The sequence below is a fragment of the Cloeon dipterum genome, chromosome 3 (assembly GCF_949628265.1).
Source record: "Cloeon dipterum chromosome 3, ieCloDipt1.1, whole genome shotgun sequence".
Lineage (NCBI taxonomy): Eukaryota > Metazoa > Arthropoda > Insecta > Ephemeroptera > Baetidae > Cloeon > Cloeon dipterum.
Window position 1 is genome coordinate 30050404 of NC_088788.1, and position 26486 is coordinate 30076889.

Genomic DNA, 26486 nt, shown 5'->3' on the forward strand with positions numbered 1-26486 from the left:
CTTGCCGTGTGTGCTTCTGCCGCAAGCATTCCTCCGGTGTTGGGTCTCTGGTTCTGCGCCTTTGGCCAAATTACCACGCTGCTAGAAGCTCTCTTTGTCACACGCACAACGGTCGACCGCAAACAATGCGCTAATAGATTAGTTTACGGCCGAGAAATAGTTGCGAAAAAAGGGTATGTTTATCTCTGAGTTGTGCAGTGTCCGGTGATCCGACCAATTTAAAGTGCGAGAAAATAAATTCTTCTTTGTACTAGTGTGAAATGTATGCATTTTTGATTGTCAAAAATTGCTTGATATTCCCTATTTAAAATCTACTGTGATTTTTTGAAACGTTTAATTAAAAGGGCAATTTCAAACCTTACATATAAAGCAATTGCATTGTTAGGATTATTTTACGCATTTTAGGGGTTGGAGAAATAGTCCCAAACAAAACTGCCTCGCAATTGTGTTTCTGTTGTTTATGGACAAAGAATTGACGAATTGAATAACTGTTAGAAGTTGCAAAAATCAAGCATAAATAATTGTACAATATTTAAAGCATCTTTATCTAGTTTGAAAAAATATTTCAACATGAAATTCATTTTAAAAGCAGATAATGAAAATTTAATTCACATTTAAATTCACATTTAAGTCATTAACAACTGAACGAGAAATATAAATTCACATCACTGACATAATCGAATTGAATATTTTTTTACCTCCATTAATTTGAGCTCAATTGCAAATAAGTTTTACACGACGTGCGCGCTCAATTGTTGCTGTGATAATGAAAAAGGTGTTTCACAGATAGCTACTATAAAAAAGAAGAAAATCGTACAATATCACGAATTTCATTTGAAGCGCCTTTTCAATCGCGTGTTACGTTAACCAACTAGTCCGCCTCCTTTATCTGCGATAGGGTGGTGCACAGGTCAAACGGCAAATAATTTTTGACAGATGCGCATCAAGCGAGGAATCAGCAGTCGAATTTTATTATCCAGCCCACCGTACTCGCGGGGCAGTGGAATGGAATTGTGCCTCTGAAACGCGTCAATTATTCATTGCCACACATTCACAGCCGGGCAAATATGGCTGCCGTTTTGTGCCCCCAGCAGTTCGCACACACAGTCGGCGTTTTTCTAGCCGTTGTGTAAATAATTTATGAATAATTTAAACGATCTTGCCTGCCGGCCAGTGTGGGCATAAAGAAAAAGGGTTAAACCACATTACATGCTCACACACACACGTGTATACGAACGGTGGGTCGGTTGGGTGGAGGTCACTCCTCGACGTGCCCACCACCACCAACACCGGCATTAAATTATAAATAAGGATTTGCGCCACTCGGCGCTGGGAGATTGTCTTCTGCACAGTTCTCGGGAACTGCCGCTTTTTGTGTTCGTGTATCAGAACTGGTGTTTGTGTGTGCGTGTGTGTGTGCGCGATACGGATGTACACACACAACAGCAGCCCTCTGTGTTCTTTTTCATTTTCAAACGCACGCCCTTGGCTGCTGTTTCCTCGCGTCTCGACACTCGTTTCTTATTTATATCGTGTTGACTGTATTATTGATTTAATAATGTTGTTCGCGAAGCTAGGCGCTGTGTAGAAGAGGGAGCTAGACAATAATTTACGAGAGCCCGCGTGTTTTGATGGGGCGCGGCTGGCTCTTTTGTATTCCCGAGCCTTTTTCTGTTCAAACTGCTGCATTTTCGTGAGACGCAATTTATTGGCCTTTGGGAAAATGTCCGAAATGGTCTTCACGGCCCATTTGACTCGAATATTTCCATTCATCTACACTCTGAAATTATTTGCCGTTATGAACGCTTATTCGGTCAATTTAACAAATAAACCTAATACGTTTGGTAATAAGGACATGATAATCTGTAGTTCACCACTACCAACAGTTATCAAATTTTGGCATCTAATTTTGGCTCTAAAGAATATCTGAACAACGCACATTCTACACACACGTATTTTATAAACTAAGAACGCAGGAGTCAACTTACAATCAACTTTTATCGAATCAATTTTAACACTAACTTTGATGTCTGTGACATTAGAGAACAGTATAAAATAATCTTCTCCGTTCTTTGCAAAATGGGCGTGAATTCAATTTGAATCTCTTGAGCTCGTGCAAACTGGAAAAATAAAATTTCATCACGCCGCTCGACCAGCTCTAGCCATCCATGGTTTCTATTCAACAATTGAACTTACCTGCCTCTTCGGTGTCATTACTAGAAGTGCGAGTGTGATATTGCAACTCATCTTGCTAATAGCCCGGCCAGTGGAAAGTGGGTTAAGGATGCTCAAGAACTGCATAATATGCAACCAGCTTTGCGACGATAATGGAAACACACCATAGCAAAAGTCCGGCGTTGTATAGGATTTTTCTCCGCGGAGAGAGATCGAGTTTCTTTAATAAATTGGAATCTGTTTTGCAGCTCAAGTGCGCGTGTGTGCAAACACAACGTTCTTTGGCGAGCAGAATCGTTAGCATCATAAACCTTGAGCCGCAAAGCAAAAGAGAACAGGCACTTGCCAGTGAATAGCATCGCAATCAGAAATTGATTCCAAAAGTCCTTGTGCCCGTTTGCGCATCAAAGAATGCGAGACCACTTGATTAAAATGGTGACTTCAGTGATGACGCTTTGGGAAATGCACGATGCGTCAGCAGCGCTGTCACAGCCAATTATTGCTCTTAATTACGCACCGTTGGTAACCATACAACTCATTACTTGAACATTTCCCTCCCGTTTGCCGCTCACAATATTCTCAAAGGCACAATTTGATAAATCAGCTCGTTACACTTGGTATGCTGCTCGTTTCATGAATATGGAACTGCGCTTTACAAAAAGCAGTTTCCATAAATAATTATTTATCTTGCAAAAGTCATCTGAAGGACTAATTGAAAAAATTATTGATATACCTTAAAAGTGTTGTTACTGAAAGAAGTCGTGACTATTTTTGAACCAGAGAAAGCATCACTATCGAGAGAGTTTATTATTGGTTGCAGCAGAATTGAAAAGACGAAATTTGAAGCTGAAAAGTCGATCAACCAAAAGATCACAAAGCATATGCATACAAGACTCTTTGGGAAATTATATTTTCAATTGTTTTGCCAATACTTCTATTGTTATTTTCAGCTGCATGAAATTTCAACCGCTCTGTTCATGTTTGTTTAAAGTAAATTCATGACACAACAGCGAGAATTTATTTACAACTCGATGCAAATAGCGGGAGTCACCCCTCGGCTGGCAGCATTCGGCCTCAAATGCAATAAAACAACCAAATTAAATTCCACCAAATTTTCGTCTTTTACTCAGGCGCGCGCACTAAAGCATAAATCAATGCTTCAAAGGCACACTATGCTCTTACGTATTGTTAGTCTTGCTGCAAACTTGAACGCCATCGAGGCGGCGGATTAAATTTTAATTAACAAACACGCGTCCTTGCCAGGCAGCTCGCTTTCAGCTCACTCTTGAGCCGGCTGACGTGCTCTCGTGCAGCTGTGCAATAATAATTACCGTAATTACGCCGGAGAGCAATTTTTGCGCCGAGCAAGTCGAAGAAATTTCCGACACTCTTAATAGGGGTGTGGAAAGTAGCGAAGTGTGTGTCACCTACTTTTTCATTTCTTCTTCTTGGTGATTAATACCATACTTCTGCTAAAATGACAGTCTTCATTCTTGAAGTTTAATCAAATTATTAAGTTGCTCGATTTTCTTTCCTCTATGTATGAAATTTATTGCGAGGTCACAAAAAATGCACAAATTGTGTAATAGGTCTTGGCTCGCCTCGATTTTTCACGTCCCTGTAGCAGCACTCCATCAAGCGCCTGCGAGATGTGATTCACGCAACCCGCGCGGCCGAGCCGCCCGGCTCGCAGGCATAAGCAGGCAGGCGCAGAGCACTCGAAGAAGAGATTAAATTTTTCGCCGAAGCGTCGATTTCCACTTGCGACGCCCGGCTTCGGTGAATGACTCGTCGGCTGGCAATCGACCCGACCGAGCAACGACGTGTGGTACAAACGAGCGTAATAACTGCCGCCGCTCGAGAGTGCTTACAGACAGACGGAACGACATTATTCAACTGTCACATCTCATGATGACGCCGACTGGCTGGCTGGAAAAGTTGTTTTGCAGCTCGATAGGCAAGCAGGCTGTTTACCCTCCGCCCCTTCGCACCCCCCGGCAGCTGGCCTGCGAAATTTCCAGCGGGAACAATTGGAGCGGCTTTTGTTTACACCTCATCAACAAAATTTCTGCGCGCCTGCCTTTTCCTTCCATTGTGCAGGCGAATGGAAATTTTACGGCCCACCACCGCTGGAGAGCAGATTCGTTTGCAAAAAGGTGTCTCGCCCGCCTCGCGCACAAATCTGGTGTGATTCTTGCCAGGCGAGAGTGATGGTGGAAACGAGGAAATGCCAGTCTATAAAAGCTTTTCCAGGGGAGGGCACATTTTATGGACGAATAAACAGTGGCGTTGCGAAATTTATCATGCCGCCGCCTGAGAAAAAGAAACCGACTTGATTCATAGAAATCTTGCTGACGCTCCTAATTCTCGTCTCGGTTTCAAATTCTCTTGGGTGTCTATTTCTAGTCAACGTTAACAAAACAACGTGCAATATTCTCTGGTGTAGTTTACATCTTGACGATTCAAATTTATTTTTGTAAGGCTGACTAATGATTCAAGTTGCCCAGTGATTGCGAAATTTTCACCACGCGCAATTACTTTCGAAGCATTTCCGTCACATCTCTGAAATTCCCATTTTGCAAACCATCTTTCAAAACACACCTCACTCTCGGATTGTCATTCGCCTCCATTTAATTTCACTGCAGCACATCAAACGGGCGCAGCATAAAAACACGCTCGGCGCCGACAACGCCCTGAAAAATCTGGCACGTCGGCAAGCGCGCGCGTCGCAATTTCCAAAATTGTGCGTGCGCGCGGAACGTATTTGCGAAAGAATCTCAGTCCCACACATCCCTCCTCAGGCGCACCAGGCGAGAGAGGGTTGATTTTTTATTTTAAGCCCACTTTGCCCAGTGCCGCTGGAGCTAATTTTTCATCGTATTGTCTGCCCGCGCACTGTGCTCACCGGTGGCGAACATCGCACTGAGTGATGAGACGGCCCTAAATTATTAAGCAGCCCCTAATGAACGCGCTGCCGGTTTGCATTATACATCAAGCCGGCCTTTGAGCGAATGCATGTTGCGTGCCAACAACTATACTGTTAAAACGCCGCCGCACTTTTCCCCCACAGTTGGCTCAAGTCAGCCAAATTAACTGAACGCGCGCACCGCCTATTTTTCTCGGTGTATAGGCAAATTGTCAAACACACGCGACCCTCATTGGCTGAATCGCCGCTGCTCTGACAGAAATAATATTCCGCTCGCTCCTAGTCACCGCGGACTTCCCTCTCGTTTTATTTTCGACGAGGAAGACCTGGTTTGCAAATGACAAATTTCGATTCAATTCAATCTGGATTGTGATGAAGCCTGTTTGTTGATTGTAGCTTTTCAGAAGTCTGTATTTTGTATATTAAAAACACTGCGTCCTCAATATAATCAAACATACAAATTACCATTTTTAAGTGCGCTAATATTTGTTCATCTATCGAGTTTGTTGATTCTATAAATAAACACTTTGGCTTTGAAACAGACATTTGTGTTTGCTAAATGATCAGTCACCAATTTAGCTCTGAGAGAACATTTTATTTTACAGTTTTCACGTTTGATAGTGCATATAAAATGTGCCGATTTTTATATTTACGCTCCGAGCTGAATTCAAACAATCAAGCCAGATAACTCTTCAAGTAATAGATTTCAGGGAAGTTTTAATTGGAAATATGCAACTTTCAAGAGTCACAGTAAAAAGTTTCACGATACACGAATTTTGCTGTGCACCACGGAAATACAACACAACTCAGAGCGTCGCTTACTGAATCATAAATAGTAAATCCCTCTCGCTAGGCAGCTTTTTAAGCTGCACTTATTCGCTCAAATTTATAGTCTGGCCGGTGGAAAGTTAGGGCTGTGGGTCACGAAAACAATAATGCTCATTAACATTTTCTAGTGCGCGGGCCAGGAATCACGATTTTCATTTGTCCTCCGGCAGCGTGCGGTGCGTGTTGTGCATTCTGAGCAACCTTGTTTCTTTCACCCTCGTCCGCTCGAACAGCCCCCGCAGGCACACACACCATTATTTTATTCCAGACCCGTGCATTAGTAAATTGAAGAAAGCGGTGGCAAGTATAGCGCGAACGCCGACTAATCACGACCCCCAATCTTGGAGAAGCTGAATGCAATGGAAACCGCCTTGCGCACACCAGCGTCGATAAGTTAATTATTCAAAATGTACCGAGTTGCCGGGAAATTCGGAGGATTGTTCTCCACACTTTCTGGCTCGCCAGGGAACACGGCTATAAATTATTTCCTACTCACGTGTTATAGGAAATAATCGGTTTCGTGGAAGTGTCTCATTTTCTGCCAGAAATAAGGTGCTGTATTATTTTACTAGCTATACAGTTAATTGTGTTTCCAATGTCGTGCCTAGCCTAAATATTCATCGAAGAACGTTTATTTTGCCAAACTTGTTTGACACAAGAAACCCCAGATTTTTAACTGAGGCGTCAAATCTGTAGAGGAGAAGTGAGACTGTTTACCGAGCAAGTTTTTATTTTTATGATAAAATATTTGTGTCCGTTATTATTATGTTAACCTGCTCAAATCACATAAAAAAATTAAAAGCTGAGATATACTGATTTTTTATGGCGGTGGTTCCTGTGATGGCGTGTTAATAGGTTATTTATGCTTCGCTTCCGCGTTCGCATCACTTTAAATTGGCCAAGTTTAGAACGACCTTTTAGACGTATTCAGCATGACACGCATACATAAATATCCGTTTCCTGCAGCAACAAGATCACAGCAGAAATGGGTTTGCACCTTTTTAGCTCCCTTTGAGAGGCCTAAACTAAAATTACTCCTTTCGAGTGGCGGTACCCTCTTTGGCGTCTAATTGCTCTGATGATAATAACTTGGGCGAATGTCCGAAACACTCGAGACCGCACCTCCCTGCCAGTCGGTCAGTTTCTCCACTGTTGGCTGCGGTGAAATACGTCCGATGTGTGTTTAGCAAGATGGAAAAGCGGAGGACAGAGCTGGAGGAAAATCGAGCGGTGCGGCAAGGAGTGGCACTCGAAGCAGGTCCAACCCGCTCGGCTAATTTCGCAAATGATCACTCGAGTGCGGGCTCGAATTTTAAGCACCGACTTTGCTGCCGACGGCCTATTTGGCTGCGGCCGTGCTAAATTGAGTGGAAACTGAAAAACTGACGACGCGCACTGCAAATGCGGAATGTGATCCAGTCGGACACGAGCGAGCGAGCGAGTGAGCTAGAGAGGGAGGCGCGCGCATGATGAAATTCAATTATCTGATATGGTTAGTTCGCGAGCGTGTGTATTTTCTGAAGCGATGACGATTGCTGTCATTCTATTTCCTCTGGAGCGATAAAAATTTGAGTCCCTTCCTCATTTGTGTGCGTTTGGCCAAAAAATTATTATCTGCCGACGAGTATTAAAACGAGACGTTCGATTAGCCCGTTTCGATTTGTGCGAAACGGTGCGCTGGAAATTCCTCCCCAAATTGGAAGCCACGTCAGTGATCATTTTCAGCCGGCAATTTGTTACTGCTGTCAACCGCAGATTCATTACGCGAGCGGAAGGTCTTCCACACCTGGTGGTTCGTGGTTTTGAATTCGTGGAATGAATTAAATACGGAAAATCGAGTACGAATTTTACGAGCCGCAATAATAGACAAACGACGAACTTAACTTTTCCATTCTACTTTGTAGACTAAATACCAGTTAAGTACTCAACACAAAATAACCTACGCAGAGGACTGGATATAAAGGTTGCGTTTACTACAACCTGTTTTTCAAGGAGAATCAAATTTGTCATGTCAGTGCAAATTTGAGAACAGAAGAGAACAGTTCAATTCAATCTTTTTCTTTCGCGATCGGTGTTGGATCTCTTTAACATCACGACGAAGGGTTTCAAAAACATCGATTTGTATAAACTTGTGTTATTCAACTGAAGATTCGTTTAGCAAATATTTCTGTAATAATTTTACGTGAGATGAAAGACTATTTTCCTAATTCATTTGTGTAGAATTTATACTGGTATAAATTAACCACGCACTAACTAACTAGTCATGACCGCCAGAATTTCCACTCGTGTTTTGAGCTCATGCAACACAATCGGCCACTCATATGGCCGGGTCAACCCTCAGCACACTCTCTTTTATCGGCTCGATATCAAAAAAAGCAATATTCTCATTTAGCGGTCGTACGCTGCCAGATTTTTAATCACTCGTGCCGCACACATACTCGAGCTCTAGATGAATATTTTATCTGGAAACTCGATGAATTTTTCGTATCGTCATCAAAAAGTGAGCTCTCTCGTTTAATAACACCAGAGAGAGCGAGCAGATATATATGTCATCCAGCGGAAATTTAATATATCTGAACCTCACGTACACGAAACTTTTGTCCGTGCCGTCTAATTAAAAGCCTGGAGAGAATAGGTTGCATTATTTCGAAGTGCAGCTGCACGTGCATTAACTCATTTGAGCTTGTGCGCTGCCGCTAAAGTGTGTAATTCAATTTTGACGCTATACGGAACAAAACTCTCGTGCTGCTGCTGCAGCGGCATTAAATTTATCCCCTCTTGTAATCTTTTACTTAGGGCGGATAGTAAATACCCCGCCGCAGGTTCAACTTTGCTTCACTTATCTCACTCCAGACGTAAAAATGATACTTAGTGTGCAGCTTTTTTCGCAGAAGTCTCTCGCCGGTTAAAGCTTCTCCGAAAATAAATAAATGCCAAAAGCGCTTGCTTATATTTCTGCGCTAAAAGCTCAAAGGCCTCTTAAATTTGTCTCGACTCATTTGTCCCCAAAACACTGCAATTTGCTTGCATGGGGTGTGTGATACATGACGATTTTACAATCGGTCGAATTTAACGGCTACATTAAGAAAAATTATTGACCCGTGCTTATTTTGCAGGTATAAGATGCACTTGCATAAAAACAAAAAATATTAATAATTTATTAATGATAGAATAATTAAAAAACGAAACACAATAAAAAGCAGAATTAACCTGTTCCAAAATAAAAATTCTGGATAGCTTTTAATTTTGAACGAAAATTGGTTTTCATAAAGGAAGTGACGAAAGGATTCTAATACTACGTACTAAATGGCAACCTTTTAATATCATGCATATATTCAGAAGCTCCACACGCTCCAGAGCTTTTTGTACGAAGCAAAGTACATGCCCTGCGGCTCTATTGAATTCTTTGGGGAAAAGCTTTTCAGTCTACCTCTCTGTACCTCCACAATACCACACCCGTAATATCACCTGCCCCTTATAATGCAATTATTATTAGGATGGGCTTACGTATGATTTTGAAGCGCATTACCCGCATTAACGGTTAATCTAAATTCATAGAAAATTTATTATCACTTCACGGCGCACACTATTTCCACGAGCTACATTGCGAAGGCCTCGTATATATTCCTAATCTTGAACAACCGAGGTCGTTCGCCTGCTCCGAAAAAAATAATGCCCAACGCAGATCCACATGCGTTTCGCCAGCTTTAAAACCGCGCCACTATTTATGCCAATCGATTTTCCGCCTCCGAGCGCACTATAAGTAGGAGCATAAAAACCTCCCCCGGGCAGCTAGAATCGGAGTAGGGTGCATGATGCGAATGACAATAAAGAACCGAGTCTCGTCTATCCACTCGGCAAATGTGTTTGTGCATAAGTTCATTTTCTCGGGTGGCGCTGATTCAAGTTTCACATCACGCAACCCGGCAGAGAGTGCTACGATTGCACTTTTGCACAAAACTGGGACCGTGCTGCTTCATTATATTATATCAAAGCCGGTTGCCCTGCCCGGCGGGCATTATGCTGCCGAGTGTGAGTTTCACATTCGCACCGCGTCCTCCGCCCGGCCCAATGTGAATGCGGGTGGGTAATTGTACAAAGTGAGCCCTGTGCCGATATATACAAATTAATAACATAACACACTTTTCCCGTGTTCCAATCCGCCGGGCGGCAATTTAATTTGCATGCTGCCCGCCCAACGTACATATTTTCAAATGGTGATGCGTAATTGGAAATTTCAATTTGCAAACATCAGCAGCCTGGTAAAACTGCCTGCCGGGGTCGGTGGACTGGGTGGACCCTTTCATGTTGCAGCAGTGTACAACGTAAAAATAATTCGTATGTATTCAGGCAGCGTTTGCTATATTTAATGTTTAACTAGTTGATTAATTTATTTATTTGCCAAACATTTCGGTTAAATGTAAAGTAAATGGAGTAATTTAATATTACTTCATTTAAAATTTTATTAATTGTTTCCTAAATGATGTTCCTAATTGTAAGTAAAATTTAACTTTCTAAAATATTTCCCTCTGTTTACGGAGACTTGTGTAATCGGCTTATGGAGTTTTTCTTTCTTGAAACTTATCAAAATAAGTCAAGTACGTTTAGCATAAATCAAACGGTATTATTCCCACCAAATGGATGTTCTGGACGTACAGTCTGACAAATACATGCATATTCCTGCCCTTTATATTTCTGATCGGAGCCTTCCAGCCTGCTGAGTGTTTAACGGCAGGCAATAAACGAGGGCGAATGATCTACGAGCGTGCCTCTTGCATAATTCACATTTTATGCTCGTTCTTCACAGCAGCGACCAACTTCGCGGAGAACAAACTTTCCAATCAAAACAAGTTTGCTGTCTAACTTTTTATCGCTGCAAATTCACTTGGTCGTTTACATTAGCAATCTCGGAAAGAGTGCACTCTCGATCCGCGTTCCCTCCACTTTCCAAGTGCAAAAAGCGCTAATTTAAATGCGATCGAAGATAATCTCCGCCGTAACTTTGCCTCCAGATAAACTCGCCCGTCCCTATCGTCCCTGTGTGTATTATATATTGTATCTCCCCGTTCGGCCTTCGGTAAAAGCACCGCTAGTGGTACGAAATTTATTGAAAAGGCGAACCATGCGCGCGGGAAAACACATAAAGCAGGAAATTATCGCCGACGCAAAATAAAACAGGCGCAGCTTCCATTTTTATCTGCTACGAGGTGCGCACATGTGGCTCACAGGTATATAAAAATTTATACACACAAGCAGAGAAAGAAAAGGGCTGCTGATACCATGAGCACCACCGCAACGACAGCAGAAGTAGACCTGCCAAAAATCGTGCTCCCCCAATTCTATCGGGACATCTCTTTCGGCCGGCTCAAAAGCACGCACCGGCGATAAGCGCGCCGAGTATGGCAATAGAGAACGAGCGGATCATGCAAGTTGGTGCTGTTTGGATTCTCTGCCCTCTAATACGCCGGGGCTGGGGCTCTTTTGGGGGCGCACACTCGCTCGAGGGGCTCGCTGCTCTGTGTTTTGTGCGCGAGGCTCTCCTCGCAAATTGGAAACCGTATTAGCCGCCTCTGCAGGTGGAAGAGATGTTTTTATTCGAAAGAGAGTTACTAACAGAAATAATGCGGGGGCCCCAGGAGGTGGGCAAGGGTTATGTACGAGAGGGCGGCAATCATCAGGGGACGGAAATGGCGAATTTCATTTCCTGCAGCGTGTAATTTGTAAGTTTATTACGCGAGGCTATTCTACTACTTTTGCGGAAATTCTGGAGTGCCTGGCAATGCCACTAAATGACCCCAGCAGTGAATTGGCAGTTTCCATTTTCATACTCCAGCAGCTGATTCTTTTAAACGCTGCCATCAAATGGAATTGCGCTCCAATTTCACTTTCCAACTATCAATAAACGGAAGTTCACATTAACCGTCATGAAATTTTTATAAGGAAATGAATTATTTTGTGTTACCCACAGTCGTTTTATATAGAACCCGTATAGATTATCAACATTGTTCTGATTTGTTTGAGTCAATTTTGCCTCTGTGAACGACGTTTCTGGAATTCCCAGAATTCAAAGACAATTAAACAATTCTACAGAGCATACTCAAACATCATTTCACGAGATCCCTTTGTGGGTGAAAATAAACAGTGGGAACTGTGTACAGTATGCTCGAGACCGCTCCCAAAAGTTTAATTTTCTGCGACCATGCACTCGACACTCGACAGAGAGCAAACCCATTTCTAGTCGTTGGGACACGCTCAAAAGTCGCATACCGCGCGGACAAAAATCATCAGGAAACCATAGATGAACTTAATGAGAGAGGCATTAACGACTAGAGATTAAAAAGCCAAGACGGTCAAGCGTATTATAGGCAGAAACCCACGCGCGCTTTTTAAGGATATTGACGGAGGGAAACTTCAAAAGATGGTGCAAAAAATTTACCACACCATAAATCAGAGAAGCCGCCAAATTGATTCTCTAGACTAGAAAGAGAGAAGCGAGAAAGAGGGGCTCTTTGCTCCAGAATGCGGGGCCAAAAGAGTTTGGGAGGCGGGTGTCGGGCATAGTGAGCATGAGCCAAAGGGCGAAGTACCGATCTCTTTGGTTCTCCGACACACGGGGCCGACGGTGGCGGCGCCACGCGGCGTTCTCCGGCCCTCGTCGGGGTGGCATGGCAGCAAGCAGGGCAGAGGCAAGCAGGCAAAGTACGCAGGCCGCCGAGCGAGTGGAAGGAAAATCGATCGCGGCACGTCACAGGCCAGAAAGAGCCATGCTTGGCGCCGTTTGTGTTGTAATATGGAAGTGCACGTGCCCTGAGACCCATAACGCGCTCGCACATTCCAACTGCACACGGAAAGACGGGTCGAGGGGTGCGTGATGGAGGCGAGGTGTCGGCGACCAGAAAGAATCGTCCGGTGAGAAGCAGCAGAACGCAAATTTACGGCTGCAGTTTGTGGAATCTTGATGTGCGTGCGGCCTAAATAAATGATCGGCCCGCTACGCGTTTTTCACTCCGATCCGTGTTGCCCTTTATTCAGCTGCTTTTTTGGTTAACGCGTGCCGCACATACCAATTTAATTAATTTATTCCGGCACCCGGCTCACGCACCGGCAACTATTGTTCGCCAAATCGTACCGCGTGCTGGATAAAAATGAGAGGGAAAAAAACGCTTTTTGATGTAGATTATACCCTTGCGCGGCAATAATAATAAAACAAGCGTTTGTTTGGTTTTCGTTTCTGACATTCTCGCAAAAATACCACACGTTCCTTTTTTTAGAGTCTTAAATTACACTTGATTTTGAGAGTTCACCAAAGGCTGATTTTCTAAACATATATTTAGCAATAATCTGCCTTTGAACGTCGCTCCTGGAGTGCATTGCTTTGCTCCAAGGCTAGCACTCAGTTGGAAACGTTTCCCAGAAAATCAAACTCTCTGCAATTTGCACGTAATTGCCTGGATTTAATCCCATCGCACAATAATCTGAGCATAAATAGGTTTTGTGCTTAATCCCGTGCAACGAGTACACGTAAATTGCAAGCTGCTCACATGAAGCGCAGTGTCCGTCTCTCGAGTTAATACCCGCTGCTGTTGCTGAATTTTTGCAATCAAAGTTTTCCAGAAAAACCAAGCTGAAGCGCAATTATGCAGATGCAGCAGCCGACGAGGCGTAGTTTAATTGCGAGCTCTTCTTCGTGGAAAGTTGGTTTTAAAAACGCCACCGCCATCCACCAGCTGCATCGCTGAAATGACGAGTGTGCGGTGGAACACGCTGCTGGTTTTCTGGCGAAACCAACTCGTGGCATTTACAGAAGCAGCCAGGCAAATTAAGGCAGCGATGCATAAAAAGCAACTTACTGTTAGTGCAGTTTTCATTCATAAAACTAATATAGTGGCGCAAGTTTTAAATCGTGTGCTTCACAGTGTTTATTTATTATTATTGCTGAATTGAGAAAAGTGCGTGAGAATGTCCTTCATTTTATACAGATTGTGTGCTTAATTTACATTCTAGAATGTCTAGGAATTGATTATTGGAATACAATTTAAAGTAAAAATGTATATTTCCGTCGATCTAGCGTTGTTAAGCTGAGCAACAATATAAAAACAAAACTCGCAAAGTGGAGCTTGTTCACATGTGTGCCGTTTCCACGAATAGTATGCAATTGAAGAAGATGCCGGGAGTTGGCTGCTGAAGCTCTCTCTAATTTCATAATCACTTAGGCTGCCGTAAAACCAATTTATTTGAAATCCCACCCTTTCGAGAAGTGCTTAGGCTGGAGGGGGCGCGGCGCACATCCGCCGTCGACGCGCGAACAAAGGGATGCTTGAGAGCCAAAGTCATCAAGGTTTGATTTGAGGCGCAGCCATCACCGGCAGCCAGCCCGCGATTCGCCGGGCCTTCTTATTTATTGCATCAAGAGCGAAAACTTTGCGCATTATACAGGCCGTAAAAGCGGGCTTCTTCCTCTGCCCGATGTGCTGCATTATGCATTGCCATATTTCCAGCTCGGGGGCTGGCCTGCCGGTTGCATAAATCTTCGCCGACGGCCGGCTTTGTTGCGTTTTGTGTACGCAAATGGTTGCGAGCCTACTGCGCTTCAAATTGCCATCGATCTCGACACGGATGTCCGATGATCTCGTTGTTGATGCAGCAGTGTGAAGCAACTTGTCTGATGATTCATAATATGTAATTATATGAGAAGAGAATCAGGAGTGTCTAAAACCGGTAGCACAGCTGCGAAAAGCAAACGTATCAAAAAAAGTAAAGAATCGAGCACGATGATGACAAAAGTGATCAGAAAAGCATAAAACTGCGAAGAAAATTAAAAATTTTCACATCACAAAGCTCCAATTTTACACATAAAAATGCGAAGCAAGGAACAAGCGAAAAAAGCTGCATGATTTCGTTTTTTGGCTCGGATATGACACTCGTCAACTTCCATAGATGGTACTGTGGTGGCTCTGACTCTCTCTGACTCTCTCCCCCACTTTGTGCTAGTGCGCCCTGTGCTCTTGTGACTTCTCACCCCCACTTAAGATGGTGCTGAAAACCTCCAGAAGTTTCCCCCATCTCAAAATGTACTTAAATTAACAACATTAATTAGCTGACTAATTGTTTCCTCAATTCATCGATATTAGAATTTACAATAAACTCTGACAATAAAGGCAAACCCAATTTCACCCTTATTAGTAATGCACAGCAATAAATATGATTCAAATAAAACTCTACTTCGCGACGCACTTTACGGCCAGCCGTTTAGGCCGGTCTCTGTTCACTCAGTCTAATAAACCGAAGTTAAGCAAGTTAAAAATCAGTAGTTGAGTGTTTTACTTCATACGACTACCGCTCCTACAGTACCGTTGATGCATGATGCTCGTTCTAATATTTCAAATGTTTTTTAAAGTAACATGAATATTTTGATCTGGAAACCAGGATCATAGACAGTGACTATATCAAGCAGAAAATGTAAATAATAAGATCATCATCATTTTTTCTAAGAATAAAACGGTTCTGCTGATTATTATTTTTGAGGGCGGTGCCCTCTATCCAAAACCCCTTTTAATCAGTACTTTGAATCTTGATCGATTTGGAAACAAATAAACCATACCACCAAGCTTTTAACTTTTAAATTATTCTACCTATAGTCGAGGCTTCCAACAAAACCAAGTTACGCTAAGAATTTAGTTGAATTTCACTGCCCGCCCCATTTTCGGACGCATAAATGCGTGTGGCCCATAACATGAGTTTATCCACATAAGAGAGCTTTGCGGTGTTGTGGATCTGATTCTGAGCCAACTAATGCGGCATAATGAGGCTCCCCATTTTCCGCTGCAGGAGAGGTGTGTATGTAACAACCATTTCGGAAGTGTGCACGCGCGCTTTTCGAAAGAGGCATTTCTCACACCGACTTGTTTCGCAAACGTGCTCCATAGAGTGTGGCCGCGTTCGAATAACACGTGGCATAAAGATCATCGTTACTGCTGGATTTGTCTCGAGAGGGCGATTTCACCCTCGGCTAATCGGTAATTCGCTTTCAAGTGTTTTTACGAGAGCAAATACACTTTGTCGAGGAGCGCTGAGAAATCGATGCAAAAGCGTCAAAGTAAATGGAGGGTTTTGCCATCCGTCTGTATATAACGACGCACACATTTCTATATCGCACAGGGTGGAAATAGAGGGGGTTGCAAATGCGAATGGGAAATAAGTCTGACGGCAAAAGTCGCCTGTCAGAGACATGCACTATACAATTTATAAACCTATGAAGTGAAGCTTACTTAGATGCATCCTCAGGTACATTATCTACACGTTAATATTAAAAATGTAAAAAATCACTTTAAAAATCTTCATTCATATTATTGAGCTGGTTAAATTTGCAAAATGAAAAGGGAATCTCAAAGCAAAACCAGCCACACTCAAAGAGTAACCAGCCATTTTTTTAGGATCTTTTGTTTCGATTTCCTGCTTCTGTTAAAAAAACCGACTTAGATTAAAAAATGAGAGACTAGTTGTTTAATCTTCAAAGTCATTCCTCACTCTCTACTCTTTTCGACTTATCTAACCTCAAATTGTATGTTCGCAGGTCAGGAATCAACCCTCAATTGGCCAATGTAAGTACACTATTTAGATTGGGTCAAAATGGACCCAGTAACGTGAACGCCTTCCTTGTTATTTTTTGAAAAAATGGAATATTCTTCGAGCGTATTGAAATTTTAAACAAACTTCTTTCTCATTATGTTTTATTATTAATTCAAATCATTTATCCCTAAAACCAATGCATATGGATCTCATAGGGATTTTCAATCAATTCTAATCTTGCTCCTATGTTAATTATATTTTCTTCATTGATTTCATTCTTAATATGCACCATCCAGGATGCTAACTTTAATTTGCATTTCATCCAATTCCGCATCTATTCCCATGATTGCAAATTTCGTCAACGCGATTTGCAGACACATCCGATTTTATAATTCACCGTTTTCGCATCCTAGTTCGATCTGAATAATCAAGCGGGCGAGTGTGTGTGTGTGTGTGTGTGTGTGTGTGTGTGTGTGTGTGTGTGTGTGTGTGTGTGTGTGTGTGTGTGTGTGTGTGTGTGTGTGTGTGTACGCAATAAATATAAATAACGCGCGCGCTCGCAGCCACTGCCGGAATACAAGCAGCACCGCTGACGCCCAGAGCAGTTCACCTACCTGCCTAGCCAGCCGTTGGAGTGATTCATGTTTATTTATGACGGCGGACAACACCGCGCCGGCCTGCGAAGCCACCCACTCGGCCCGCGATCTATCTATACAAATGAGCACACCCTGTGCAGATATGCGCAATAAAATCATCATCCCTTAATGGCCGAATGCCGCGTTTTATTGTGCGCGTGTTCAATATGCGCGACGGATGTTTGCATTGGTCAAGCCCGGGGCTGAGGCCGTCCGTCGCGTGCAAATCACCCTTGTAAAATTTCAAAGCTGATTCAGAAAATAAATCCACATTGCCTCTTCTCCAGGTACGGCTCCAATTAGCCATGCTATTGCGTCGCTTTGTAAAATAAACACCAGTTTTCACTTCGGGATCGTGCAATAATGTTGGTGATTACGTTTGCTAGAGTACAAGTGGAGGTACTCTAGACAGCTTCTCTCTCTAGTAAAAGTGGAACAAAAATAATTATGCGAGCTACCCTTCTGACAGTGAGATGCAATTATATTGTTGACCTTAAAAAATATTATTTCCACATGGGAATTGAGACACGCTTTCTACCAACAAATCTTTATATCCATATAGGATTACCATAACTTGTGAAATTTAAATGCGATGATTTTAAATAAAGTTTTGAAACTTGTTTGTGGGGCTTCTGGCGTAACTATCCATGAATCGCAATTATTGTTCCGTCTTTTTTGTTACCTAAACATGTACAAGTCCAACAAATCAAATCCATACAAAACGTTTCCCATCTAAGAGTTAATACAAATAACGAGGAAGTTATGTTTAAAAATTAATATTAACTGTGAACGGCACTATTCGAGTGCTTTATTGCGTCTGCTCACAAACACGTAACTCGGAATCAATAAACAATCCATGGTAAAGAGGAAAGCCACACACTATTCGATCAAAAGGCTTACATATAACACAGTGAATAAACGCCTAGCGCGAGATTATTTATTCTGTATTTTCAATATCCGTGTCCAATGCAATAACTGCGCTGACAGTATGCATTTTGCAACAACCACCAACTGCAACTTGACGCAAACACTCATGCGATTCATGCGCTAGTTTCCATCACAACAGAGGAAACCAGAGTTTGCAGTGCGAGGCAGGGGGCCGCGATCAAATTTTTACCGCACCATAACTCGCCCGCCGTAATAAGAGTAATGACAATAGCAACGAGACGCTGAAAGCACATAAGAGAAAGATGGCGAGTCATGTATGTGCGCATTAAAGACCTGCAATTGAGCTGCGCGAACTGGGAAACCAGGTATTAGAGATTTGAGTACAAGGGGAAAAACAAAATAGGATGTTTTCAAAGCTTAAAACGATTCATAAAATAAATCTTGCGTCTTGCACGAGGAAAATAACTGTAAGACCTAAGACAGTCCCATAATTCTACAATGTTAAACGAGAGACAGACCGGCAGCTCTACGTCTTGGCCTCGGTCTCAATGAAATGTAAAAAAAATGTTTAAAAAGGTTCAGCAAATGGAGCTACTTAGCAACCGTATTTTAAAATCGAGAAAAGCAGGACGCTAGTTTGTTTGCGGCTCTCCTCTTTGGGTGTCGAGGACGAATGTGTCGCCATGCAAAACGCTGTAAAAGGGCCTGTGCAGGCAGGCAGGCACGAGTCAGGCACTCTGGGCGGGCGCTGGGCACGGCGGTGAGAGGCTCTTTGGCGTTGCAACCGCTCGCATTGTCCTTCGCTGCTCGTAATGATGCTGTAAATTTTTCTGCTCCACTTATGAAGGACTAAAGAGTGCGCCGCGCGCCACACCAAGTGTAATTATCATTCTCCATCATCGCCCCCTTATTGTGTATGTGTGTGTGTGTGCGCGCACCCCCATCCTGTTCCCACCCGCCCACGCATATTGTGCCACTTTTTGTTCTCCATACACCTGGACGCTAATCCGCGATTAATTTTTCGCGATGCGTGTTTTGTTTGCTTTGCTCCGCGTCCCGCGTCCTGTACTCTTTTGTGCGAATATGCGAGAAGTTGTATTTTTTTACGCAGCTCCCCTTGTTCGCTGGTGCTGATTGCGCACCCACTCTTGCGAAATTATACCGGGAGCGAAGCAGATGTGAAAGGGTGCGAGCATAATGTTCTCCTTGTTGCCACGCGCGCTGCTGCGAAATTCACGACTTTTTCAAGGGTTTGCCGTTCCGATGCTCGAAATATGGGCGTGTTTCAATTGGATCGAAATTGAAAGAAATCGGAAATTCGGCGGCCCTTCACTTTTAACACGTCAGCATACATTTCATGCTCACATCAAAATGGATGTTCTGTGTTTTCCTGAAAGTCGATTATTAATGTATTTCCTTTATATTTCCTCTACTATTCAGAAATTCAGAAGGAATGTGGTTAGCTGTCGCTTTTTTTTGGAAAACAATCATGTCAACGAATTGAGTGCTTCCTCTTTGCGTTGTTTCCACATGCTCTGATATTTCATTACTCTATTAAACCAGTCATTGGCACTCGCTTTATATAGCAGCAAAAGGCACCTTTTTACCGTTAGCTGAAGCTTTAATTCAAGGGGTTTGCACAAAAAACATGTAATACAACCCAAAAGGAGCAAAAAAGCCAACGCATCACATGTTTGGCCATTTAGAACGTCTGTGTTTCGCAAAGTCTAATGGTGGGTCGGTGCAGTTAATTTTAACGACTGTGCACAGGCGGCGAAGTGGTCGGTGGTTTGATGCAAACAGTAGCCGCTCGAATATTTCACCGCACCTCGGGCGCTTCGCTATGCTATTGAATAAAATAATCTCGTGGCGCTTTCATTATCGTAAAATTGGCTAATCCGTTGGGAGCTGCGCAAAAATCGCCTAGTGCAAATAGGGGCGAATTTCCCAAATATCTCTTTTTGTGGAGAATGTCGAATTGCTCATCTGAGAGGGAAATTGAGTTACCCCATTAATACTATTTTGTTCCAGCCCTCGCATTCTCCGCTACATGCGAGAAAGGTTTCATTAAAAGTTTGCACGATAATCCAATTTGATTGCATACCCCGCATCCTTGGTGAAAGAAAAACTTTAGACATATTTCAGAGGGCAACTCGCTAGTACTCGCACAAGCCACACCGACGTCATCGTCACGCTCGAAGGCAGTAACAATTATTGCCGTGTTTTCTCACGACGGAAGAGAGCAATTTGCATAAAACGTTACGATATGACAAACGCGAGTAATTCCGGCACTCTGCTAAAGGAAAAAATCAACTGTCTACGAGCGGTTGCCTGCACATAAAAGTTAATTCTCACTATGTATACTGAGAAACTGGATGGAGCTGCTGAGGGAGGGGTGGCTGCTAGTGATAGGATGACCACGTTCCACGGACTCGTTGCAGCCCGTGTGTTTTAAAAGGCCCCGTGTATGTTATAGTCACGGGTGTGAGTTAATGTCTTCAGCGCTGGACGAATAATCAACATGGAACATTTCCATGGAAAAACTAGACTGCCGCCATCTGTGCCAGCTGCAGTTCCGTGTTTGCAGACAATAATGATGTGCAGGTCACTGCACGTGATTGGGAATGCTTCGTTAGCGTCAATATAAAGGTGTTGAACTGGGTCAGACTGGCGCCTGGCAAATGGAAAACGTTTTATTGGTCGATTTTATAAATTTCAACATGCATTAATTTTTGCTCGTAAATCATATTCACATATGATTTATTTTTTAAACTATCAAAGACATTAATTTTGTGCATGCTTATAATTCTTTGTCTCTTATATAGTCAATACAAGATACATAAATAAACAAGTACAAACAATTAAATTAAATTAATGCTATAATGGGCTTACAGAAAGCAAAATACTGCAAACACGATTAATTACAGGGTAATCTCTCGCCGCACTGAGCCGCAATCACGAACGATTTAAGTCACTGATCACTGTTAACTTGCCACAAGTGCTTTTTGCACAGGAAGGAGAATTCGGTAACGAAGCTGTCCTAGTGCTTTTGTGGCAGATCATTGCTCTCCGAACAATTAATTACAAGAATTCGTAATCAGAGCTGAAAAAAATCGAGGCTTTACTGTAAAGCGCAAACTGCTGAATTCAAGACTGTGTTGAAAGTGTTTATTTACCGAGTAAGAAGGCGTCTGGTCTCCCTAACAGCAAGTGGAGCGCAAACGTAATTCTTGTCATGCGGCCGCCACACACGCCTGCGAAGTTATAATGTTATGCAACCCAATGAACACGTCCGACGCCCTGGCTGCCGCTGACGGTGCTGCCCTCGCGGGTTGCATAATCTCGCCTTTAGCTCGGCAAAGCGAAGAAAACTCGCATTTTCATACTCGGCTGGCTGCTTTTCCCAGCATTAATGTTTAATTATGTGATGCTGCAAATGCACCCTCTCGCTGATAAATGCGGGGCTGCATCCCGGTGCTCTCACAGTTAGCAATAATATTTGCATTACAACGCGAGGCGGCTTCATCAAGAGAGATGGATGCTTGAGACGTGTGCGCGATCATTCTTGTAGCTCCGCTCAACGATGAATATTTTAACGAGGCAAGCATGTCGTGCAGTTGAAAAGTTTGTGCCTTCGGATTAGGTACAAGTGAATTATGAAATTATTCTCACCTGCCGATAAAAAATGAATGCATGAAGTATTTATTTGGACACAAAATGCGTACGACAGACAATATACATCGCCATAATATTGAATATCTCCATACTACCAATGCTCACTGCTCATTTTTGCGTTGGCGGCTTGAGACAGTTAATTTCTTTTCATCACAGTCTAGGAACGGAATGAATTTACATTTACATTCACATTCCTCATTCGCGTATAGGATAGATAAGTCTCTTTTTTACCAATCTAGTAGTGAAGAGGAAAATGCAGAGAGCCTATTATTAGTTCCCATTGAGTTTTGACTATTCATATCTAGGCGTAATTTAACAGGCCTCTGGAAAAGCTTTTAGTAGATATATTGAAAAAAGTAGTTGTTATATTGCATCATTAATATTAAAAGTTTACCTCAATTATCAGTAGAAACTGCTATCAAACTTGTTGTTCTTGAAATTAGTTCAAATACCGCCTTTTGCTAGACGGCTTGAAATGGTCGAGTTTGCTCTCTGAATCAAGTTTACGTTTACCCATAATCTTGCTTTAATTAAACATACCTGTCTGCGAAATCGACTGTGATCTGCGAGAAAGTTGTTCACACACACAAACAGAATGGCTATGTATGCAGAACCGCAGCGGCAAACGATACTGGAAGCAAATAGAAGTGGACTAAATCGGCTTGGCCCGGGCGATTTGCTGGATTTGCAGGCTGGAAATGAGCTGGAAAAACAAGGCAGCCCATCCCAAACAGTGCGTGTCTCGCGTCCGATTCCCGGGATTACGGTTCGCGCGTATCGCAAATTAATCTGCCAGGGCAGTCGTCGTCGGTGCGTAATCCTAATCGAAATTGATTTCGGCGCCGCTCAAATGGCGCAGCGCAGCGCAGGAGCCGTCAGGACGCTCGGCCAGTCGCTAATTAATACGCCCTCGACCACCTATTTACATTGGCCGCACGACAGCGCACAGAGAAGCTGTCGACTTGTGTTTGTGTTAAATTGCAGTGCACGGTGCGACAGAACTCTATACGTACGTACGTATGAGAGTACGTGCAAACGCCAGCAGACCATTGTCAACTCCCTTGAATGCAATCTGATTTATTGTGTGCCCCGTGCTAGTCATTGTTTGCCCAGTCAGTCAATCAACGCGACACCGCATTCCTCATTAGCGCAGCAAGCTATTTGGAACACGATTGTTTCAACGCAGGAATCAATTGTGACGAGCCTCGTGTGTAAGATCAATCATAGCACAACTTTTTTTATTTGATTATACTAATTACAAAGCAACAATTTTCAGGTGAATGTTATTTAGTAAACAACAAGTTAACTAACCCAGAATAATCTTGCTATCACTTGCGTCTTTCGGAGGGATGAAAACTGTGCCGCCGAGCAATGTAATTTAAAATTTACCACTCTATAATCCATTTGTGTCTTTTAGACACGGGCTTTCAAGAATGGGATGGATGTAAATCCACTGGGCACACGGAGAATAAAATTTTTGGATGTGGGGATGTTTGCTGATCCGCAATAAACATAATTTTGAATATCTAAAAAAGGACTCTAGCCCAGGCCCAGGATTGAAAGGGCCTTTGAGACACTGATCGGCTGTCCTTCAATATTTTGCAGCAAAATGTAAGGTGGGTTTGCACCATGTGGATTTTTTTGCAAAAAGCTCGTTCGTGGCTTACAATCAGACGTGTTGAGCAAAATAGAAATGTCAAGCTTTTAATGAAGTTTAGCCCTGCTTCATTTTAATTATGTGATATCGTGTTTTGAAGCGAAAGTTAGTTTAAACTTTAGCTATGTAAAAACAGAAGCTCCCGGCCATTAATTAAAATGTGAGACACAGCAAAAAATCAGAATTTCCTACAACACAAAATATTAAAGTTCATTTTTTGTGTGTGTAGGAAAAGCACACGTTCCAGCTCATGCATACTCTGAATGAAATCTCGTTTTTCATTGACTTTGGACAGGCTTTGATCACAAAAATATCCATGTTGAGAGTATCGGGCTAAATTTGATTGATACAAAATCTCATGTCCATGCAGCAGTGAAATGGGCTTGTGGCTGTCGCTCCAACCCACCTTTGCTTTGTAGTCAGTCGCACAGAGTTTGCAAAGCCTGACGGCAGACAATGAGAGCTAACTGACTATAGGCAGCAGTTAGGGGCAGAAGGCAAATTCAAGTCTTTTGAACGTGCCACATCAGCGTTGTCAAAGTTCGTGACAAAGTCGGCGGAGTTGCGGCCAAAAATGGTGTTCTTTTGCGGTGGCCGCTGTCAAACGCATGGCGGCGGCTGCCAGTTAGTAATTAGGCGCCTCTCCCTCGTGCATCACAATGAAGCAGCCGTTTTGCAAACTAGATAGCATGTCAAAAACACGCGCGTTCACTCCGCACCAGCACAGCAACAGTTCATCTCTGCCAAGTTAATTCCATCAAAGTTTACAACGGCGGCCAACCAACCGTTCCGACTATGCAACCATGTTTGGGGTCTGCGAGCCGTCTCAGCGGCGTGCGAAGAAAAATATCGGCGGACGCCCTCGGAATGAGCCAAGCCGGAAAACTGCCGCTCCACTGCTATATACATATGTATATTATACACACGCGCGAGCTAAAGGAGCCACACGCTAGTGTTACGTTCCGCGTATTTTCAAGTTTATGTATACATACAAACTAAATGCACGATGCACTCAAGTGAACCGCTGATTCTTTTGGCTTCTGCAAAACGAAGCGACGGAGTTAAGTTTCAGTCATTGATATTCCTGTGTGATATTACATCGAGAGTGGCGTAATGTATGAAATTTCAGATCAGTGCATTTTACGTTCGTCTTAAGTGGAATTGGATGCCATAGCTGGTAGGATGGGGGGTTGAAAATGAATTTCATATCGACCTACTATTGCGATTTGATGGGGCACTTTTTCCGCGGATTTTTAGGCTTGAGCTTATTATTCGCCCTCTTTATATTTCATAAATTTTAGGAGAGACGGCGGCTGTTAAAAATATGTCAGCCATGAAATAAATACCAAGCTGTCAACAACTTTTGGAGTTGACGGCTATAGGTGTACCCCCACTGAGACTATCAAAACTCAAAGAAATCAAAGAAATTGACGTCAATGTTGCTGAGTGGGCAACGAGTTGGCTTATCGCGAACAATTCAGACATACCAACCGCACGTAAATCATTTAAGGAGCATATACCTACCGTTTTTTTGCTGCGTTTCTGCGAATACGCTTTTTCATGAAAAAATTGCCGGCACAGCGGAACTGTTTTTCCATAAAGGGCTTTCCTGTTTGAACGCGAAATACATCATACGAGCTTTTCAACTTTTCTGTGCCTCGCAGAAATAATGCCCTCTGCGAATTAAAATGCAATCCCACTAACAGCCTTTTTCTTCTTTCTCAGCTGCAGATAAAACGATTGCTTTTATATCCATCCTTGGACGTGGGAGTGCTGGAAAAAAAGAAGGAAAGGAAAGAAAGGAAAACAATACAGCGCGGCTCAGGCCGAAAAGAGCCAGAAACACATCCGCGCAGGGCGGTGGAAAAAGGATCGTGGATTAGTTGTGAACTCCTGCAAATTATTGTTATATTGGCGTCAAATTCCCACACACACTCAAAGGAGCTTAGAATATAGTGAATATAAAATGGGGGTTTCAGTTTGAGCCAAATACACACAAATCATCAGGACAGCAAATTCAAGATCCTTGTTCGTCGTGTTTTCATTGTGTGTATCAGAAAAACAAACCCATGTTTTAAAAATTTCGATTAGAAAACGGAAATTTCATAGAGTGGCTCTCGAATAAATAGTGGGGATTTTTTGGTAAAATATTATTAGAACGAGCTAGCGTGTTTTCTTCGCCGCTGCTCTCACTCTGCCCTGACTCTCTCCTTATCCGCGTGCCGCGCCGGCGAGGTTAATCGATGAAAACTGCTCTGCGCGATGTAGCTCGGCGTCAGCAGCGGCTTTCGTAGGCATTAAAGCTCCGTGTACCGAAAAGTTTACTTTCTGCCACGCCGGTCCGCACGGTAGTATAATGTATGTCGAGGTAGCAACCGCCGCCGTCGTCGACGACGAAAACGAGATTGCCCACTCGCCCGCCCGCTGCAAGAAACAAACAATCGTCGCACTGGCGAGAACTAAAAGCAGAGCTTGGTTTGCTCGGCACTAAAGGGGCCGCAGTTTCTCCTTCTACAGCTTCTTCTACTCTGCTTCTTTACAAATAAATTAAACTAAATGACGGCTCTATGAGATTCCTGCTTGCACTCGGCGGCTAGCTAATTTCATCTTACTCCGGGGAGAAAACGCAGGGGATGCTCACCACCGGACCGTGCGCCGAGGCTTTTCAATTAGGGTGTGTTGGTGTGTGAGTGTTCGGGGTTGAAAGCCGCCGCTTTCGCCACCCGTCCGCCAACAGGTTCAATTAGTCTCTGCGCGTTTCAAGCATTCACGGCTAATTTGGCCATCATTGTCCGGCCTGCCGATGCAGCCAGATGGGCGGAGAACTTTGGAAATCGCTTCGAGCCAACGATTGATTGCCGCCTTTTGATCGGCTCCCAGCCTGCTGGATTCCTATGTCCATTATTTGGATCTAGAAGGGGTTGTGGACGGTAAATCAAAGTCGGGTCGTAGAGCTGGACAAAAAATAGTGGATTGGGTTTGCGGAAACCTTCAAACACGGTTGATAAAATTGAAGCCGCTCATTATCCACGTTTTGCTGATATTCTGTTCACAGTTTTGACACTCTCGAGGCAAACATAGTATAGCGGAGGTGGATTTAAAAAAGCAAACTTTAGTCTTTATTTCTCGGCGA

General features: G+C 43.2%; 1 protein-coding gene across 2 annotated transcripts in view; it reads left to right on the forward strand.

The window, feature by feature from the left end:
• Window positions 1–26486, forward strand: part of LOC135939291 (inactive rhomboid protein 1) — a 77571-nt gene that overhangs the window by 12501 nt on the left and 38584 nt on the right. For both annotated transcript variants that reach the window (XM_065483592.1, XM_065483591.1), the window contains exon 2: window positions 16503–16530. The gene's annotated coding sequence lies outside the window, so the exon portion shown is untranslated. The remainder of the gene's footprint in view (window positions 1–16502; window positions 16531–26486) is intronic.